The following is a 7,868-nucleotide window of genomic DNA, read 5'->3' on the forward strand; positions in this document are numbered from 1 at the left end:
CAACGCCTCAGTGAACTATTTAGTCTTAAAATGGGACATTTCGTTTTGAACAGTGAGCTAACGTGAGCTAACGTGAGCTAACAGAGGTATCAACATGCACTACTAGACTATTGCTGGAGCATTTGTTGATATCAGGAGCTATCAGTAGCTAGCCGGCTAGATACCGTTAGACAATGCCTCATGTAGGGCTGGGCGATAAAACAATAACGATAACTATCACAATAAATTATTTCCTCGAAATAAACATGAAACGTGGTCGCAAAGTTTCGATATATCGATTTTCCAAGCTTGGACATGAGCACGCACAAACAACCAATCAGTGAAGGAGATGGCCGAGAGCGAAGGAGACCCGGAAGGAGACCCAGAGGTAGGACTCACTCAACAACAAGGCTTGCTAGGCTAATTAGCTTGCACGGCGATGTTTTATATATTTACGGGCCGAGTATGTGTGTGGCGTGAATTCTGAGGCAACGTTTATAGTAGTGTGGGGTATACAGTGGACGTCGTTTCAATATATTGTGGCGGAAGAGAGTATTTTAGTGTCATATTTAGCACATTGTCATGGAATACACCGCTTAGAAGCAACAGGCTGGCTAGGATAACTAGCTTGCACGGCGATGTTTTATATATTTACGTGGCGAGTATGTGTGTGGCGTGAATTCTGAGGCCACGTTTATAGTAGTGTGGGGTATACAGTGGACGTCGTTTCAATATATTGTGGCGGAAGAGAGTATTTTAGTGTCATATTTATTACATTGTCATGAGATATTCCTCTTGTCGGCTAACAGCTAACATGCGCGGACTGATGACGACATCAACTCGACTCGAGACATTCGCTTAGAAACAACAGGCTGGCTAGGATAACTAGCTTGCACGGCGATGTTTTATATATTTACGTGCCGAGTATGTGTGTGGCGTGAATTCTGAGGCCACGTTTATAGTAGTGTGGGGTATTCAGTGGACGTCGTTTCAATATATTGTGGCGGAAGAGAGTATTTTAGTGTCATATTTATTACATTGTCATGAGATATTCCGCTTGTCGGCTAACTGCTAACGTGCGCGGACTGATGACGACATCAACTCGACTCGAGACATTCGCAGCAGCATAAGAAGTTAATTAAACTTGACAGACATTATATCGACGATAATTATCGATATCGAATTATATGAAAATAATTTTATAATTTTATCGCGATAACGTTTTTGGTCATATCGCCCAGCCCTAGCCTCATGTACCAAAAGTGAATAGTTGACTGGGTCATTCTGTTTAAACAGTAACGATAGCTAGGTAGCTAACGTTAGCTCACGGTCCCATGCATTATAGACTAGATCAGAAGAGCCTCCTCTGTGTTTACACGGGTGCGGGAGGAGGAGGAGCAGCAGTTTGCAGCTCTGTGTGTCTGAGAGCGAGTGAGATCTCCGCTAAGAATTGGATCATGTTTTTCGATCGGTTTTCACGATTGGTGAAAATAAAGCATTATCGGAATTCACCGATATCGCACAGGTCGAACAAACCTGAATGTTATTGCCATAAAATATTAAGTTTGAAAAAAAACGTGGCTCAATCAGATGAAAAATGACGGAGCTATTTACATTACCAAAAAGTAACTGTACTTACAGTAGATCTCATTCACAGTTTTTGCTGCCCTGTCAGGGGCGCCTGGTGGTAATAAATCCAGATTGAACTCTGCCATTGGAAAGAGGATATTTGGCCCGGTCCATAGATGTGTGACTTGGCCATAATAAGATCATTTATAGGCCTGATATTCTATTATTCTATATTCATATTTCACACACTTGACCTCAAGAAGGTGCTGAATGAGCTCAGTGGCAATTTTTCACATCGGGTCAAGGTTAGCATGGTGTTATTCACTGTCAAAGATGACAAAAAATAAAAGAGTATAGAACGTTGGTATTCTTATGTCATGACCATTCTTTTATAGTTTCCTTGTGTAGGCCGAGCCAATTAATTGCTCTATCACTAGTTTAAAAGTGGATCATTGTAGTGGACTGATACCTGCTCTTTTCTAAATCTACAGACGTTCCTCTGCTGATTCATGCCATGTAACGTTAAGTTAAACAGCTTTTCCAAACGTCAATGAGAAGTAGTAGCAGTTAAAACGTTGCTAACAACAAAGCTAATAGGTTATAGTAGCTACATAGATGTAGTAGCAGTTAGCACATTGCTAACAACAAAGCTAGTAGCTACAGAGGAGTAGTAGCAGTTAGCAAATTGCTAACAACAAAGTTAGTAGCTACAGAGGGCATGTACTGAGAATGAGAGGCCAGCTGTGTTTGAAAGCAAAATGACGGTGAGGGCGGTGGACAAGTGATGTAATCGGTGTATGCCTGCACACCTAGTAACACCAGTAACACCAGTAGGGCTGACCTTCGAAGCTTTTTTTGGCAATCGAAGCTTTGGGGCCGAGCTTCGATTTTAATTCGAAGCTTCAAAAAAATAAAAAAATATTTATAATATTTATTTTTTATCTTATGTTGTGGGACTTGTACAGCACTTTGGTAAACTTTGTTGTTTTTAAATGTGCTCTATAAATAAAGTGGATTGGATTAATGAATTAAGTAGCCCCTTTCGACAAGGTTTCACTCGGCTGCACTGCCTGGGTGCAGTGGGGCTGCTCTCACGGCCAACGACATGACATTACATAATTATGTTGCAACCTTCGTCTATCAAGCAAACAATTATATTATATTTAATTTATCATTTATAATTATATCAGACAATGCACCTACAAAAAGCAGATCTATGATTACAATTAAATTAGCCAACTTGGTAACACATTAGTCATAGCAGCATAGGCATAGCCTTATTAATGTTTTGTGTGGCGTCGCCGTCGTGATTAGGTGATTTGACAAAGTTGTTGTAGAGTTGTGATATGCCATTTTCTTCTGGCATATCTGGCACTCTGCTTTTTGGGCATTGTCTTTGCATATTTTAAAGTGTAACCACACGTCTGATGACTTCTTCGTCGACATGTCTGCTGATTGATTGATTGATTGATTGAAAACTTTATTAACAGATTGCAGAATGGGTACAATACAGTACAGCTTGTTATGTACCATGAGCCTGATCACTCCTGTGTCACTGCCTGATCACTGCTGTGTCACTGGTAGGGATGGGTACCTTTCACATTTGAACCGATACCGGTACCTGTGAATCGATACCGGTACCCAACGGTACCTTTTTTTCTGTACTTTAGTCTCAAGAAATTTAATTTACCTACCTCAGTCGTAAAAAAAAAATCCAAACTACAATTTTCGGCTCGTCATTGCTCCGACTGCTTTGTTGTTGAATCAAGTCAAATCCTAGGTAAGCATATATTGTGCGTGTGAACGTTGACATGAAAAGAAAAAAGTAAAAAAAAAAAAAAAAGTTAAAAAAAAGAATTAATAAAAAAAAAGAAATAAAAAAAAATCGGTTTCTCACTTGATTCGATACTCGGTAGTACCGACGTGTTTCGGTTCGGTACCTCAAAAGTACCGAATTCGGTACCCATCCCTAGTCACTGGGCATACAGGTGAGGGCTGCTAATTAGCTAATTGCTGCTGATTGGTTACCTGCTGGGAGCCCTTGAGTCACACATGCAGGGTCTGTGGTTAGAGGAGTGTGGGTTAAGTAAGGGATAATGTATAGCTACGAGGTCATTGTCGCAAAATAATTGACCGACACGTAGTTTAAAATACCGAGCCGCTTCGGCGAGGTGTTTTAAACGTCAGTGAAGGTCAATTATTTTGCGACAATGACCGAGTAAAGCTATACATTATCCCGCTTATTACATGGCTAACTTACTAACAATATACCTAATTCATTTGACAAATCGCAGTTGTTCTGTGGCTCTGTCAGCTCAAATAAAGTGATTATTATTATCGCGGGCAGCCTCTGTTCGCTCCGCTGTGTTCTGGCTCCGCTCGTCGCTCCGCCCCCGTCATCGCCGGCAGAACACCGGCAGTGTCTAATTGCACTGAAACAGTGTGTGTCAGTGGGCTTGATTGCGAACAGCTGCGCACAGCGGTCATTATTGAAAAAACAGCGGTCAGACCGCTGTCGGGGGGCTATTGACCAATCACAAGCAAGCATTTCGGCGAATGTGAAAACGCCATGTAATAACAGAGAGTTATCACATTCTTCTATTCTTGTTTCTTTAGTTTATACCAGTAATTCCTTGTTAGAGTAGCATTTTGAGTTTAAGCACGGGTTTTGGTGTTGGTTTGCACATACAGTAGGTTGCGTGCCTTTGAGCCAGGGTCGTAACACAGCTCAATACACACAATTGTTAAGGGGATGCAGACCAGAGAAAGACTTTCGTCTTGTTTACATCAGGGTCCCCCATTTTCAATTCATCAGGACATATATGACATACATGACATACAGATATACAGTACTGCTACATCTATACATTTATGACATACCAGATTTGCAAATACAGTACTGTTTGTGATACAAAAAGTGTCCAGAAAAGAGTATACATTTGACGTAAAAACTGTACATTGGGGGAGGTTGGGTAGGTGGGGTGGGTGGGGGGGGGGGCTGTACATTGGAGGTGGTTCGGTGGGTGGGGTGGGGGGGGGGGGGGGTTGGGCAGGAGGGGTGGAGGGGGAACACTGTACAACTGTACAAGCAAAACTGTACATTGGAATATTGACAACCATACTTGGTCATTTACTGTACATTGGAGGGGGTTGGGTTAGGACATTTACATGGGCCAGTTTCGAATTGCAGTCTCCCGTAGGTGTTCTTTGAGAGTGTTTTTGAAAGTGGGTAGTGATTCACATTCCTTTACAGCTTTGGGTAGGGCGTTCCACATTGATGTGGCATAATTGCGAAACGTGTTTAGTCCCTTGTTTGAGCCGAATCTGGGTTTAACATGATTTGTGGAGCTCCCTCTGGTGTTATGATCGTGGTATTCACTGACCTTTGGGAAGTATTTTGACATGTACATGGGTACCTTGGTCGTGTAGTGCATCTTGTAGACCAGGCCCATTGCAAGTTGCTGTACTCTGTCGTCTCCCCTAAGCCATCCTAGGTTGTCAAAGTGGGCAGGGGTGAGGTGGGTTCTAGGAGTAAGGTCAAGCAGTAGTCTGACCAGTTTGTTTTGAGATGTTTGTAATTTTGTTTTTAGCGCCTTTGAGGTGCTTTGGTACCATGAGGTGCAAGCATAGTCGTAGTACCCTTGTATGAGTGCTCCTGCCAGAGTCTTCAGGGTATTCTTGTTTACCAGTGAGGAGATCCGGTACAAGAATCGAGTTCGTTGGTTGACTTTTTTTTATTACATTGGATGCCATTTTGTCACAGGAAAGATTAGCCTCTAGGATAGAGCCCAGGTAGGTAATTTCATCTTTCCTTGTGACAATATTGTCACCCACTGTAACTGAGAAGCCGTCGGTCTTGCTGAGTTTGTTATTTGAACCGAAGAGAATGGACTCTGTTTTGCCCATGTGTAATGATAGTTTGTTATCAGCGAGCCATATGCAGATTTTGCCTAGTTCTGAGCTGAGGGTTTTTTCAACCTGTAACTTGTTCTTGTCAGAGACCAGCAGGGCTGAGTCGTCCGCAAACAGGAACAAGTTGAAGCTGAGAGAGAAGTCAGCGAGTGAGATCTCCGCTAAGAATTGGATCATGTTTTTCGATCGGTTTTCACGATCGGCGAAAATAAAGCATTATCGGAATTCACCGATCTCATATTTATACTGAATATCGGCCAATACCGATCGCTGGCCGATCGATCGGGGCATCCCTACCAATAACACCAGTATAGCTGGCCTTAATGTTCAGGGGGCCCATTTCAACATCAAATAACACCAGTAACACCAGTAACACAGGTAACCCTGGTAACACCAATAACACCAGTAACCCTGGTAACACAGGTAACACCGCCCACCATGGCAAGTTGGCAACCCTATTGTTTATGCATATGCGTTGTTAAAATGTATCTAAGCCGTAACACTGACCTTTGACCTCTGAGACAATCATTTGAACATCACGTGTGATAATATACAAAATTATATATTTTTAATTCCTCTCCTCTAAGTTGTCCACTGGCCTAGGGCTGGGCGATATGGAAAAAAATCATATCGCGATAACGATATGATAATGTTATCATATTTCTCGATATCGATAATTAGCTAATTGTTATAAGTATAATAAAAAAAAAATTTAAAAAAATGCCAGGTTACAGTCCTGTGTCAGACTCCTGACTCACAGACCCAGGCCAGGCCAGGCCAGGTTACAGTCCTGTGTCAGACTCCTGACTCACAGTCCCAGGCCAGGCCAGGCCAGGTTACAGTCCTGTGTCAGACTCCTGACTCACAGACCCAGGCCAGGCCTGGCCAGGTTACAGTCCTGTGTCAGACTCCTGACTCACAGACCCAGGCCAGGCCAGGTTACAGTCCTGTGTCAGACTCCTGACTCACAGACCCAGGCCAGGCCAGGTTACAGTCCTGTGTCAGACTCCTGACTCACAGTCCCAGGCCAGGCCAGGTCAGGCCAGGCCAGGCCAATCCCATTAGTGGACTGAAACAGTTTGGCAGGACCCAGGGGGAGTTCCAAACCAAGTCAACTAAAATAAACTAAACTAAACTAAACGTTTACTCTTAAACACCCTGGTATCCCCCTAGGGAGTTAGAACCCCTCTCTATCTCCCTCTCTCTCTTTCCCTCGTCCTCTCTCAATTCGATTTCAATTCAATTAAAATGGGCTTTATTGACATGCATGGGAGTGGGACACATAGGCCTACGTTTATATTGCCAAAGCCAGTGAGACAAATAAAAACGTAAGCACTTCTCTCCCGGCCTGTCTCATATATATCCCCCCCCCCCCTATCTGTGTGGAACCGGTATTACTGTATGTTATTTCCAGCTCGAGCATTCTGTCATCATGGCATCCGACAGCTGCTGCGACCAACACACACACATGCACAGTCAGGCGTGCGCGTAGACATAGAAACACACACGCACACACACACGTGGGGCGGGGACGAGTGCCAACTAGCCTATTCGTTACTCCTAGTTCGTTAATAGTTTGTCTGTGTTTGTTTTTACACCATTAGCATTAAACCAATGTTACATTAAAAACGATATTGTAGCTTTAAATGGGAAAAACTATTCCCAAATATGGTAATACGTATGTTGCTTGACCAAAACACACACGTCATTAGTCACTCATTACACCGGTCCAGCACTGACTGTAGAGTAAGTAGAGTATGGACATAATATAAGTTAACCACTCCTCACCATCGTATAGCCTGTCGTGATGTAAAACTAAAAGCCTACCTTTGGGAAGACTCGGTAACGCCGCTCCACTGGGTCGGGAATGAACTGTTTATTGTAGTCGCGCCTCTAGAATAAATAATAAAGCGCTTCTCCGCTGTATTCGTGACAGTCGCAGAGACCACCACCACCTCTCTGTCTCTCTGTCCGCGCGTCTCCCACGACAAATCCCACTAATAAACTGCGAGAGGCGTGTTGTATATATTCAACCCGGTATAGTCCGTCGCGGCCCGTCCGTCCCCCGCAGTCACAGAAGTTGACAGGCGCGTCGTCGCTCCTCTTCTCCGCCCTTCTCCTCTTGGCTCAGTGCAGCGTCACTATCAGCTGAGGGCGGCGCGTCGGGAACATGCCAGTCAAACGTCACCCGGCCGCGTCTATGCTTTTACCAACGCAGTTGTGTTTCCGGGTTCCTGTTTTGCGCTCTGATTGGCCACTGACCTACACGCGTACGCCCCCCTCGCTATCGCCTTTGGGGCGTGAGATATGAAGACAGATTTAACTGGGTATAGGAAGGCAGTACCATACGAGCCGCAAATTGAACATGCAGTGAGTCTGCGACAAGTTACAACAACCCAATAATAAAC

At 43.8% G+C, this 7,868-nt stretch overlaps 1 protein-coding gene across 1 annotated transcript in view; it reads right to left on the bottom strand.

Moving 5' to 3' along the window:
- The window catches only part of dnajb2 (DnaJ heat shock protein family (Hsp40) member B2), a 103,356-nt gene extending 95,807 nt beyond the window's left edge, over positions 1–7,549 (bottom strand). Inside the window, exon 1 of the mRNA XM_084314495.1 lies at positions 7,288–7,549. The gene's annotated coding sequence lies outside the window, so the exon portion shown is untranslated. The remainder of the gene's footprint in view (positions 1–7,287) is intronic.
- Between the last annotated feature and the right edge of the window lie 319 nt (positions 7,550–7,868).

This window comes from Notolepis coatsorum (assembly GCF_963971535.1).
Source record: "Notolepis coatsorum genome assembly, chromosome: 5".
Classification (NCBI taxonomy): Eukaryota; Metazoa; Chordata; class Actinopteri; order Aulopiformes; family Paralepididae; genus Notolepis; species Notolepis coatsorum.